Source organism: Zootermopsis nevadensis, unplaced genomic scaffold (assembly GCF_977971745.1).
Source record: "Zootermopsis nevadensis isolate Lab colony 2312 unplaced genomic scaffold, Znev_1.0 Znev_ptg000010l, whole genome shotgun sequence".
Classification (NCBI taxonomy): Eukaryota; Metazoa; Arthropoda; class Insecta; order Blattodea; family Termopsidae; genus Zootermopsis; species Zootermopsis nevadensis.
In genome coordinates, this window is record NW_028259142.1 from 12,864,338 (window position 1) to 12,879,266 (window position 14,929).

Sequence of the window (14,929 nt, forward strand, 5' to 3'; positions counted from 1 at the left end):
CTTAATTTTCTTTTCTCTTAGCTTAAGTAATTCCAGAACATTGATGTGGAAATCTATAAAATCTTTCACAAGATGCTTACCAAAGCAGTGCATAAGGGGAACTGACTCATTACTTCCCCTGGTTTTAAAGATTGACTTTGCGTCCTTTGTTTGCGTTCTGTTAGCACGTATTTGATTTTCTTTGGAAGGTATAAGATGAGTGAATTCCCGTACGGATAAACCAGGTTGAGGGTATGCACTTCATTATAGAAGTTCGTAGGAGAGAAATTTCATAATGCGAATCATCATGGAGGGAAGAATTGTAATCATAATCAGGCGCGTACATTTCAACTCAAGTGAGCCACTACAATATCTGTTATAATACATATGGTAACACAACTGGGTGCTACATAGAGTTGCAATAAATTTATCCTTGGAATCTCCATTGCATTGCACTTTATTGTTATATAGACGGGAACAGTAAAGTCACAAGCTTTGTTATGTTGTTTCTATTACTGAGCTCTGACAAGAAATGAAAGTGCTGTAGCTGTTATGAACCCCTATATATTCAGTCTGTACATCCTTTGACACAAAGTCGTGGGAAAATTATGCATTAAGATTTATGATAAGTCACCGTATTCTACTATTATGCTATCTGTAATAAGTGTTTATTGAAGTTCTCTGTATTATTCAGGAACAGAGAAGGTTTGTTGCTAAGTCGCCATATTACGTACCGAAAATTTAGGAGAGTTGACAGTTTGAAGTAGGTTTCATTGTGTCTCTTTGTAGTAGAATTTTCTTGTCTGTGCAGGAAACAGTTGGAGAGACAGAAAAAGCAAGGTTCGTTCGTAGTGGAGGGTATACATACAAATGTGTTGTCACCGTATCGGAAAGTTAGCATCAAACTTTCTCTAACGTGGAACTTTCCATTAAATTGCAAGTAAGAATCAAGAGACAGTTTGGTAGAAATCCCATTGCAATAACAGGAAGACGAAATACACTTTTACATAAGTAAAAGCCTAGGAAGTATGTGATGTGGAAGTTTTTGAAAGACTTTAAGCTCGAAGTATGTAGTGTTCTTGGGATTATCTTCTTTTCGCTGCAAAATGAAACTGGATTTGAAATTCAACTGTTTCGTCTAGATTATTCTGCCTGGTATGCCATTCGTCGAGTACTGTACATTGAATTTATTACAGTACATTGTACAAAACTTGGTTCCTTATCTTACAAAAACTAAATCTTTCATTTGTAACGCATTATCAAATATTGAATATTCAACGACATTGAAGAAAAGAATATTTTGAGTGTGCAGTTTGATTGACTTTGCAACGATGGGTTATAACGCGACGAAGTGAAAGTAAATGGCAATTAATTGCGACAATCGCGAAACACACTCTCAAAATGTGTGATTCAAACTGAAGCATTATTTTTCAGCCTTGTTTCTGTAAAAATTATTTATTGCGTTGTTAAACAGTATAATGCAATTGTTCTGACCTGTGAAGTAACAAATTAGAACGTATTATTACATTTTGCTTTCCAGCATGAGTTAATTACCGCATATCTTTGATTTTAAGACGCCATCTATTGAAAGATTTAACCTTGATGTAATAATATGTTTTCATATAATTAAAAGACGGTATATCGATTCTTAGACGCTATCAAATGTAAATGCACCCCGATTTCATAAAATTCAAAATGTGAAAAAAGGCGTCTTAAAATCGATGAAATACTGTAATTATATGTTTATTCGCCCTTCTTTCAGAAAATAAACAAATTGAGGGAAACATATAGCTCGCTGGTAGAGAAAGTATTGTTTTTAAACATATGTTTGGAGCTCTATGTGCACGCTTCGAACTAGGTTTACGAGTCGTATCAAAATGTTATACCTCAATATGCAGCCCCTGCTTGATGGGTTTAATGCCGGTAATGATGACAGGAAGTGGGAAGAATTGACGAGAGGCACGCGAATCATTACCAGGGCGTCGCCTCCTGATTTCGTTTCGTAAGGTTTATTAGCTAGACTAACGGGATGGATGGCCTGATCCCCTCTTTCCTCCCCACACCCCCTAAACTTACCACCTTCTCTAATACCTACACCGTACATCAGCTTTTCAGGATGGAAGGTTCCCCCACCACCAACTTCTTTTTCTTTTTAAAAAGGCTTCATTCTTAAGTGACGTCACACGAACCCCAAATTACCTCATTTGTTTTCACTTTTTTATAACTTCTTCTTTACTCTTCAGAGAACTTTTAATGTTTACACGCCTTCCTGAGAATCTTCCGGAGGAAATGGGTGTTCTGTCTTCTGGCAATGTGGAAGCTGCAATTGTAACCGCCTAATTGCGATCTGTAATAAAATGCTTTTATATTGCGTAGTGAATTAACAGCAGTCTTACAGAATAAAGGATTTTCCGTTCTAGTAGCTAAATTTAACTGTTCTCATACACGAGTCTCTATGCATGCAAGGAACTTGGATATTTTAAAGTTTAGCGTCAATGGACTTACCAAAGAAATATATATATATATATATATATATATATATATATATATATTTTAGCTTTGAAATTTCTGTGCTTCTCTGTGTGTGTGTAAGTTCATCCCCAACATATTTTGGTATGCCATATATTTCTTTGCATAATTTAAATCTTCTGTTGTTCCTGCAGTCCATTCGAACCTTAATTTTGTATTTTAATTCATTTTCATTCATTTTGTATATTTCTCGTCTCTCGATCGCGTTCTATTTTGTCGTGCGGAACAAAGGAGGAGGATGCCAAGGACAGGGCATGTAGCACAGATGCTAAAAACTAGAAATACATAAAAATGGTTTCGAGGGAAGAACTGGAAGAATTGGGAGTGGATGGGAGAATAATGTTCAGTTTGGATCTGAAGGAAACGATCTCAGGAAGGTGTACATTCGCGGGCTGCATGAAATCAGCTTGGGATCCGGATTCAAATCTCGGCAACGATATCGTCTATCCTGACTGGGTTTTCATCAGTTTCTTTAGGCATATGCCGGGATAAGTTCTTAAATCAGGCCACGACCGTCTTCTTCCACATCCTTTCCAATTCATTATTCACTATCATGCTGTCATACGACGCTATATAATATGAGCTACTGAGAAAGCGTCGATAAATAAACTATAAATAAATATATTTTGGGAGTTAACTGTATACGCGAGTAAAGTTTATTCTCAAAACGTCGTGTGTATCGTATACTTGTGCTTCAGACAATGGACGATGTCCAATATAGTACCCCTATAATGAATTAACAATTTGTTGCAAAATGTATATAATCACATGATTATAGTGTCAAATTTCGGTTAACATCTTAGTAATCTACATAATGTCTGATTTATTGTCAGTTTCAGATATCCGTACACCCCTGGTTTAGGTTAAATTACAACTGAGTACGTATGTGAAGTCCATTGAAATACTCGATACGTGCTTGTTTTTAGCTGCATGGCATATTTACATTTTGGCCCTCCACTAATAACGTATTAGAATTAGAAGCTATGTCACGGCCCGTAATCCAATAACAGGAGCTTTTTAGTTGTCAAAGTGAAAGCAAATTGTGGTCTTCTGCATTAGCACTCTCTGTTTCTGCCTGGGAAACAGGACAAAACAATCACATTACATTCTCACTCGGCTTGGGATTAAAGTTGGGGGGGGGGGGGAGAAGTATGAATCCCCAGAAATAAAAAGATCTTTGTCGTGGTACGAAGTATAGGCACGTTACGCATCAAAGTGTGGTTGTAAAATAGAAATATTCCATATGATGAGTGGTCAAATAGAACGCAAATTTAGGCACTTATTTTTTTATGGACTATAAAATCGTTAGAGAAAATTCTAACCAAACCTTCAGCAAAGTCCTTGTGTGGCTTATGGTTGCTCCGTTTTTTTTTAAAAATTCCCGCTTTCTGTCAAACACTTAATGTTCATTAGTGTTTGGAAGAGCTCATCGTAATTCCCTAACCCGAGCCAAGTGAATTCAGCCCATATCTTTCTATCGCATTGTTGTATAGTTCCTTTTAATATTAACCTCGCGTTAACTACTAGGTCTTGCAAGTGGTTTCTTTCCTTTATGTTTTAAGGCCAACAATTTGTATAGACTTCTCACCTCGCTTCTGTGTCTGAATATCCCTCAACTCTCATATTCATTTATTTGATTATCAGAACAACACTCCCTTCAACATGAAGTGAGATGCTGGAGAAACGTGGACTTTCTGTGAAAATGTTTTTATTACAACTAACATTTTCGCGTTATTCACTGCAGTACAATCATTTTAGTGATTTTTTAATGCAGATAATTTTGATATTTTGTTATTTTCAGCCGACTGTACCCTAATGATAATTTCAGTGGCTTTGTGAAAGCTTCTATTATATAATAAGTACGCAACAACGAGTAGGATATAATGTAATTATTGGTGAGGTTTTAGAAGCTTATGTGTATGAAGCATTATACAGCTTTCAAAATTGGTTTAACTCTGAAAATAATACGCTTTATCATTTATTAAATCATTCTCTTATAAAGAGACATTACAGAAGTCGCTACAAGTCTTTCCTTTGTGTGAATAAACGAGCTTATTATGTTATTAAGATATTAAATAAAATATAAATGGAATTCACGTTGAAGCTTTGATTAAGTATTCTCTGTCTTCGCAGACCTCAGCGGTTTCTTCAGACGTTCCATACTTGGCTATTTTTCTTTATACAGGCCTGCATATTTACAAAGCAGTTTCGTTAATCTAGGATCCTAAACTGTTACAGAAATACGATAAAATATTTATAAGACTAGAGTTATAGTCGCGGATGATGAGTTATAACTGTTATAGCTGTTTTTCAGAGATATACAGAACACTTGAATGGATTTATTATAGGAGGGGTAATTCTTACATCTGCAACCATACCAAAGAAGGAAGCAGATTCATGTAAAATAAATTTTTTATGGGAGCGAAACTTCAGTAATTTAAACAACATGATCGTGTAGCTCCATAATAAAAATATTAAAATAATTTTTAAAAGGATATGTATCTAGCTTATCGAAACTGACAGTAGTATATATATAGTAATGTATTTTTAAGTGTAAAGATCAGAGCATATTCTGCTTAAATGACGATGTAATTACAGTAATATTACCTTGTGTTTGCTTGGACCAAAGAAAATTAAACGAAGGTTAATTTCGAGAACTGCTTAATAAAATTAAATTTAGAATCGTTTGTCTTCCTATCCCTTTCAGTGGACCTAAAGATTTAAATACTTATACTTATAACTGCAAATTATATTTTTTATATAGGCGTAGGCTTAAAATTTGTCGTTTCACCTTAAAGGGAAGAACAATGATTGGAATTGTTAGAAAACAAATCTTGAAGAACAGTATTTGGATCTACGGATGGAAAAAGTTACTTGCGAGACCTGAGTGTAAATAACGGGATTATATTACAAATTCCGAAAAGGACGCAAAGTTGTAGTGTTGTATCATTTGCCATAATTTGACCTTTTATCTTTGCGAATGACGTCAGATTTATCGATCTGTGTTCTTCCTTTAACGTGAGAGACGAGGTCGTAAAATCCAACCCCAGAGACAGTACCCTATCCACATTTGCACCCTGTTCCTCTAAGACGCATTTTAATATTATCCTCCCATCTGCCTCTAGATCCTCCGATGTTTCGGGCCATAATTATGTATGCATTTCTTGCTTCCCATACACATTTCTTGACTCCGTCATCTTCAGTATCAAATGATTAATACAAATAATGAAACTTCTTATTACGTTATAATCTCTTACTTTATGCCTTTAAATCGGAGTATTTTCCTCTCGCATGACCTGAATCCATAATATTTTATTACAGGGACAGACCAAGATTTACACTCGTAAATATCATGAAGTACAAATTTAGTTTAATTCTAATATTTTCACAAAAACACGGATTAACAGTGCTTTTCACACACCACATGAAATATCGCGAAAGCAGGATATATTATCGACAGTTTCCGCTCCTATGGGTTTACCCATTATCAATGGACATATTATACAGCTGCGTTTTCAGACTGCAGTGCTTCAAAGTAAAATGTTTATTCAGAGCGATAATGTGAAATATCGGAATCTACAATAGTGAAAATGTTTAAATTGTATGGTATAACGTCCTTGTATTTTCGACATTAAAGGTCTTTACTCTAATAGCCACCCAGAGTTCGAAAACTTTCAAGAGACTGTTAAGATTAATTAAATGAATCGAAAAATGTTATAAAACAAATAATTGCATGTGGTGAATGATGGGAAATCGGACAGAAAGATTATGGTTTGCTCAGATTATTACTAATTAATTAGCTTACCTACTAGACATGGTTCCGGACTACATAAAATAGTTGGTGTAGATCGGCAATACCGTGCCACGGTGGTCTAGCGGTTAGAAGGCTGGCCTTGTAATCCTGGGGTCTCGGGTTCGATTCCCGGCGGTGCCCGAATTTATAACTTGTGTTGGGCAAGGCCGTGGTCTAGGCAACACGGAGTTTTCCTCCGGGGGCTTCCCCGGTTTCTCCGTGGTATCCCAACAATTACTCCATTCACACACAGAAGAAGGCAATGGCAAACCACTTCTGGATCATCTGCCAAGAACGTATATGAACAGGTCCCAGTCCGAGGAAAGGATGGAAGGATCCTGTTCATATGGACCTGTCGTCAGACAGCACACTAAAAATAAAAAAAAAGATCGGCAATAAAATATAATCGAAATGTGTCAAATAGCTTTAAAGAGTAAGAATGTAAGCAATCGAAAATACAGGTACGACACCCCTATTTTGCGTTATTTTGTTAAAATAGTACAAATAATCTTAATTTTGTAAAATAGAAATAGTTACAACTCTCACTTCTCTCCGTGCTGTAAAGTAGAAAATGAATTTTTAAAACATGAGTCACAGCCGGTTAAGGCGCTTTGGCAAGTTGAAATACGTAAAATGCGGAATTAATCTTGTTATTCTATCTTGTCCGTATATTACGGCATTGCCTTCAGTGTTAGTTTTAGCTGCGGCAGAAATGCATTGGTCTAAATTGCTTCAAATTGAAATGGACGTGTGACAACAGTAATTTCAATATTGAATGAATTCAGAAATCACACGCTCAGGAATTACAGAATGATGTCCTGCCATGTTAAACATAGGCTATCTTCAATTGCTGCAACGCGTTCTTTGTACCAAATGAATCAAAGCTTACGTATACATATCCACAAGTTATTTGTCCAGAATTACACAACAGGGATTAATATTGGTTCACGTGTACAAAATGTGACCAATACTAAACTTGGAGTGAAAATCAAGTTTAATGTTATTTTCTCAAACAACGCTTATCGTATAAAACACGGGTACCTCAGAAAATATGAATTATTGGTTTAATTAAGGAATAGAATTGTATTTGAAAATTCTTTCAGTATATTTGGTGAATATTTGAACCAATACATGGAATGACTTCCTGTTTTCTCGTTATGTTTAATTTATTATCTCTAGTCTGAATGACTGTAACATTACATTCTGTTTGTATCCGTCAAGACTGAATGTCAAGGCCAACTTTTTCTCTAATATAAATTTTAATATAATCCTCCTATCAATGCTTAGGTCTTTCATGTAGCTATTTCTCTCTTGGATTAGTGGCTAACTTTTAAATGCATTTTAATATTCCCCAAGGGTACTACATGCACCCGATATTACACTTCTTAATGTAATTACTCTAACAATATTAGATGGAGAGCAAAAACATTAAGCTCTTAATTATGTAACTTTCATAGTTTCCTGTTACTTACTTCAACTTTTGAAGTTCTCGGGACTTTATTCTCAAGTACCTCCAGTTAGTGATTTTACCACGTGATGAGAAACCAAATTTCACACGCGTGTAAAACGTATATATTTTAAAATTTGATTTCCAAATAGGAGAGGGAATGATGAAAGATTATCATGTACTTATTTATGCTCGTCTATGCGTAAGACACGTAGCTGCGTTCTGTGTTGTTTGTGTGGAAGTGACGGCAGTATGGAGATGACACTGAATATAAACCCCGCGCTGCTGGTCACATCGTGTGGCGGAGGTTGGTTTTGTATTCAAAGTCTTGTAAAACTACACAAGGCAATCTCGTGAGTAGAAAGCAGAGAAGCAACTAACTATATATGGGTAGGTTGCAGTAGAAGTTGCTGTTGAAATGTGCTACACTGAGGTGGAGATTTAAATCGAATTTTGGAACGCTAATGCACCCGTGTCGACCCTCACCTTGCCATCTCTTCCCTTCACGATTTTGTCCGCGTCCTAATTTCATTAGCCTTTATTCTCACCTAGATAAAACATCTCTTTGCCCCGGAAACAAGTGTATATCATGCATATTCTATTATCGTCAGTTGATTTATCATGTGCATGAAATTCTTATGAATTTGTCGTTTAGAAAGAGCCGATTTCAGATATGGCCACGTGTTTTGTGATATAATTTCCCTTTCTTGCTCGAATATGAAGGAGTTTTGGAAGAATGGCTAGAAGACTGAAGGCAAAGCAAATAATATGTATATGGAATTTACTTGGTATTACGGAAATAGAAGTGTAGGGAATGCAGACATATAAAAGTTAAATGTTCCAAGCCTTTTAATTTTACTGCAAAAAAGAGCTACAGTGAAGACGGAATACCAAAGGAGACCTAGACCACAAACCATTTAATAGAAACATCAGTCATACCGGAAGTAAATATAGAGAAATGGAGTACTCCTAGAGATCCTGAAATTCGACATTGGGGTTAATCCTACCTAGATCGTAAAACTACTGATGTTCATGTCAATACGGTTGTGAACCATACTATTTCAGTCATTTGTTATTTAACATTGCTGTTTTAACTACATCTGTAGATTCAAATGAGGTGAGGGAATGTAATGAGTAGTAGAGGCAAGGAAGAGTTCGTAGCTTATTTGAGTACAATGTATCAGCATTATCCTGGATAAATCGAGTAAAAAGACGAGAAATCTAAGGCATTCTATGACCCTATCCGGTTTCAAACGGGTTAAAATATAAATACGAGTGTAGGGCCTTACTGATACTCTGGCCTCTTGATGGTCATGACAAGCTATTTAATTAAATAATGCTTTGTGGTTTATCGACTGTGAAAGTATTTAGCACGTTGATTATGATTTCGTAATTGAGCTGTGACATGAATGAGACCGTCCCTTCATTAACATTCCACACATCAAATTCCCTTACTTCTGTCCTGATTTACAGAATCGGAGCTACCACAGGAATGGTCGCACAAGAGTGTAATACCTGGGTTAAAAGTTTCAGGTAGGCATATTAAATGTTCACTGATAACTCAACGGACATCATGTTAACATATACTGACGAGTACTTCAAGGGCAGATGATAATCGTATCTCCGCAATGTTAATTTTTTCATAATAAAATTGACTTTTCTAAACAGCTACAAATTAATCTGTCATAAAGTTTGGTGCACGTTCAGTTATGGGTTTATTGTTGTCTAATGAATTTTTCTATATCAATAAACTTGTAAAATGATGTTCAGAAAAGGTAACAAAAGTTCTATTTTATAAATATATTACCATGAAGGAAGTCGGTAGATACAGAAAACCGGTAACTACATGTGAATCAAACTTCGTGAATATAGATTCTAAAAGTTGTTTAGAGAATGTATCTTATTTTAATATGACAAAACCGACTTTGCGGAGACAGGGAATACCATCTTCTTTTAAGGGCGGTTCTGTAAGTGTTGAAATTATTATTGTGAGCCACTCAGAGCTTCAGAACAGAGGCCAATGTGGTCACGGTACCGAAACTTCGGGTCCCGTGAAAAGTTGGAGTTATCATCTCAAGATCTGTGTTCCATAGAATTAATTACAGCCTCGTTATAAATTGTAGTAGCTCAGACAGAGGTTGGTCATGGTGCGGACGACCGGGTTTCATTTCTTCGTCCGTACGTACAGATTGACTCCGAGCCCCATTCAATTTACCGGGTTCCTTTCACGTAAGTTGACGATAATGCTGCTGACGACTCGCCTAGTTTCCTTCTTGGTTATAGCACCCTGTAGTCTAGTAGAGGACGACGCTATGTCCCAGAAGACAGCCATCTTCGTGCTCAACCGCCGTTGAAACCTTAAGTCAGACACCTCACATTTACTGCCATGATCCAGAATACTTAAACTTCGGCTTCACTGTCCCTTTATGCCCCATTGACATGGCGTTCTAATACAGAATGCGAAATCTTAAAAGATGAAAATCATTCTCATTTTTACTCACCACGTATGTCAAAAAGCGAGAATTGGAAATTAATTAATAGGCTCGGATTACGGACGGTCCCCCGGCTGGAATTTATCTCGGTTTGTTTTTTAATGAAACATGTCTTATATTCGTACTGCCGCATCAGTATAATGTAATTATGTAGATCTTATATGTTCAGTAAGTGAAATGATCGTTAACACATACGTGTAACGCATGTTGTAGCTTAAACGGCACATGCGCAATGCCCCAATCCATTTGTGCCATGATAGATTGTAAGTGAAGACGAAGCAAGGCTTTTCAAACGTGTTTATTCATTATCCCTTGCAAGCTAACCAGTATTAACCTGCTCTAAGTGGAAATTTAGCCCCCTTCTATAAAGTTAATTAAGAATATCCAGCAGGAGTCGCGTCCTACTTGGTCAGATAGAGTGGATCTCCAAGAGTACTTTACATTGGAGTCTCTCTTACAATCTGCTTTAAGCTGACTACCGTCGAGCTTCATCACCGAATAATCAAAATTTGGCAGCTGGAAATTGTACACGGCTATCTGGATCCATTCCAGATTTATAATTTACCGTTACTACTGAAATACCATTCCTTATTATAGTTCTCTGCATGACTTGGTCGCATTATTATTCTTTTTATGCAAGGAGTCTCACAGTTTATGTGTAAGTATTTGTGTTACACGTCCAACAAAATTTAACATCCTTGACCTAATTTGTCACCTAATGTGTTTGGAGCTTGAATTTGAACATATTTGCTGATGCATTAACAGGAAAGACAGTTTTCATAATTTTGCCAATATAAATCCTGCATATTTTCTCTGTCTAATATAAAACTAACTTGTCTTTACCGTTTACTTCAGTTCTGTCTGTCTGTCTGTCGGTTGCTAGGGGCTCATAAATGCTGTAATACCTAAAGGGACCCGTGAACGGAAGAAAAAACTTATTAAAATGGTTATTAAAATTTTTACGAGATTTCAGTGGTTCAGAATAGACAGTAGTGGCGCACTTTTGTTAACACGGTAATTATTATTATTATTTATTTGACTGCAATTGGGTTTTTACCCGGTGGCAGTGGTCCTACAATAAGACACAACAAAACAATAAGACACAAAAAACATAAGACAACAAAAACAATAAGAAACAACAGAACAATGAGACACAACAAAACAATAAGACACAAAAACCATAAGACAACAAAAACAATAAGAAACAACAGAACAATAAGACACAACAAAACAATAAGACACAAAAAACACAAGACAACAAAAACAATGAGAAACAACAGAACAATGAGACACAACAAAACAATAAGACACAAAAACCATAAGACAACAAAAACAATAAGAAACAACAGAACAATGAGACACAACAAAACAGTAAGACAAAAAGACATAAGACACAACAAAAACAATAAGACACAACAAAACAATGAGACACAACAAAAATGAGTAATGACCAATCGGATTCTATAAAAGGCGATGCATTTCTTGACTAGCTCAGCAACTGCCAACCCTCCTCTGCTTCAGAGAGTTAGATATCTCGCTGGGTGGATGCATTGTCCTGTAACAGGAAGGGTGAAAATCGGCTGTCACAGAGAATCCGTATCTGCGTGAGAAAGATACGGGTCTTCCTTGGTCTGAGTTGACCAACGCCATGGATGGAAGAATGATACATTTTGACATGAAACTTTGAAAAGGACAGCCCTATCATCAATTATAAAGTCCTGAGCTGAATTTGTCTCCGGAGACTACTACTCCACAAACAACCCTCTACCACCCTTGATCCACCCTTACGTCCCTTTCTGTATACATGGACTTTATTGACTAACCCCTACCCCCATTTACTTTTGAAACTTGCTCCTTTCATTCCAGACGCATGCAAATCACCAACCCCCAGAAATTCTTCCCCATCAGTACCTTCAGTAGCTTCGCTATCATGTTATAAACATGCAAGAACTACATCTTCATTCCCTGTTTCTTACGTCATTATAGTCGATGTAAAATTAGGTCGGTTCATTAGATTTACGATGAAAAGAGGTTTTATCGCAAATCCTAGATGATAAATTACTGACAAACAGTACGTCAACATCTTTGAATTCTGTCCCTGTAACAAGATATAACTTTTGGTAAGTAGACTTCACGTCACCAACATTAATTATTATATCCTCATTTTGTGTTTAGTTCCCGACATTTACTTCAGCCTCATGTGGCAGCTGTTCGCTGAGGGCGGTGGGTGGGACCGGCAGTGTATTCGTGTTATGCTAATCAGCACTCTTATTACCGCGTTTACACGCGAAGGAATTTTTATGTAAATACAGATGGCAGCGTGGCTGCTTGCAGTGTTATTAGTTATTTAACAAGAAGTAAAGATAAACGTCTTTATTATTTCCCACACATGACAGCCGTAGGTTAGAAATTGATTTTTCCCCTCATATAACCATTAAACATTACCACATATTTGTAAGGAGACAGCATAAATAACTCCCATTGATTCCTCCTTAATACAAGAAGTCTTGTTAAGGTGTTTTATCTCAAATTTCAAACTTCAAAATGTTTACATCAGGCATGTGCAATTTTGTTTTCAGGGGACTCAATTAGCAAATTGTCTTTTGTCTTTAAACCTAATGATCGTTCGGTTGAGTTATTTAGCAACAACGCAACAGATGAAGATTTTCATAACGTTGACATGTCTTAATAAAGGATAAATGACTTATTTCTGTTCTTTCCAGGAACATTAGAATTGTTAGTGTGATCGAAGTGTAAGATACGATGAAGCAGTGCTGCAGGGCCACCAGGTGAAACGAAAACACGACATCTCATAGGGGAACGGTAAGTTACTGAGAATTTACTTGCCGTAAGACAGTACCAACGTCTCTGCCTACAACTTATAGGTGTATTAAACCCATGTTTTATAATATTGCAAATTATATTTACGAGTGTTACCATTAGTGTTAGTTATTCTAGGTAAATTCCACTATAATAGACCTACCTTAAATTAGATCACTAACTCTTTCTTCCAGTGTATTATTCTTTAATCATCCTATTATTCGAAAGCATCGTTAAATATGTCATCAGTAAATAAATACATAGGTATAACTAAAAAGTCCACAGGCCTATCTCCAGTGGTTCATTAATCGACAGTTAAACTCCTACAGACTTTACATAGCCACCGTTTATTGATTTCCATTCAGCAAATTTATTTCAACAGAAGTTAGATATTTATTCAAGATCTGTAACTACAAAAATATTTCGAAACGTAATGTCAAGTTTTGTTAGTATCGTTACCTCGTCAGAAGTTTCCGTAGTCTTAATACATTGTAGGAAATTCAGAAGGGCATATATTGCACGGTCACTAGGGGCATTATCTGCGAGAGAATTCGTGTTTGTTCAGACCTTTTACTTGTTACACTGGGAACTCAGACATGCAGACACGAAATCACAAATGTTTTCACGTTATCATAATCGTAAAAAACGTAGGGGTATAAGGTTGGGTTAAGAAATAAATGGTTCCCCTTAACACTTTCATAATGTTAACCACATTCCCCGCCTAATATGACCTTCACATAGACCTATACTCTAAATAATCCTTAATACGTCGATGTTTGGCTTATCCGTTTTAACGCCTTGAACTCGCAGGTTTATAGTGCAGTTTCGGAGGAACATTCTACCTCCATGTTTAGGGTTGAAGGCAGTAAGTTCCTTCGAAAAAGTCCGTACGGCGTTACATCCCAGAGGACCAACATCGAAGTGTTCACTGTCGTAAAAAGCAAAAATCTCAATAACAGGCTCTGAATAAAGAGGACACATCATAGATGTGGTTATAACGCGGCTGTAGGAACGTCCCTAGGCATTCGAAATGTTGAATTCGGCTTGGCAAGTAGAAGACAGCTAGCACATTGCGACACGACCGTCTGGATGCTGTCAGACGAACACGCCAGCAGCTGCTGTCCTGAGTGGTTAGGATTCTGGTGGCTGTCCGCGGCAAAGTGCCGCACGGCTCTCCGTGTGACAAGAGGGCTCACAGAAACAAGAAAGGAAGGAAGGAAGGAAGGAAGGAAGGAAGGAGACGGCAAAGCCACTCTTCGTTTCACATGTACAAAAGCCTGTCTTAAACGAGATATATAAATATATTCTCAATTGTCTCTTTCATCGAAGCTTAGTAATACGCGGTTCAATACACTGGGAAGTCATGTTAAAAATGTAAATGAACTTGATTAATATGTACTTTGGGTATGTTACTTGTCTCAAGTGAATGAATGATAAATTATTTTAGTATCTTGTGATGTGTATAAGCACTTTTGGCACAACATATTATTTTAAATTAATCGTTCGTGAATTTTTAATATCTGAAATTTGTCTTTGTTATTTGACGAAGCCCAAGATATTAATACAGTAGTGCACGTTGTCTCACTGACGGTGACTTTCCTTCAGAATTTTATTATTTTATTTATTTGAAATGTTGGCTGAAGCTCACAGCAAACTGTTAGACGTTATTAAGGGAAATGGTCTGTAAATATACACAAAAAATGATGTAGCTTCTTATTCATGGCCTGTAACCAGAATCTATGGCACAGTTACAGCATAATTTACTTACGGATACCATATAACCCCGTGGAAAATGAGATAAAATTCAAATACTTACGAACGACAGGAACAATTTAAAATTATATGGAAACATGAATAAGACCAGATTAC

At 36.5% G+C, this 14,929-nt stretch overlaps 1 long non-coding RNA gene across 3 annotated transcripts in view; it reads left to right on the plus strand.

Annotated features, from left to right (window-relative positions):
- LOC110841515 (uncharacterized) overlaps nucleotides 1–14,929 on the plus strand; it is a 290,669-nt gene that overhangs the window by 24,438 nt on the left and 251,302 nt on the right. For all 3 annotated transcript variants that reach the window (XR_015534556.1, XR_015534555.1, XR_015534557.1), the window contains exon 2: nucleotides 12,964–13,063. This is a non-coding gene — a long non-coding RNA (uncharacterized LOC110841515). The remainder of the gene's footprint in view (nucleotides 1–12,963; nucleotides 13,064–14,929) is intronic.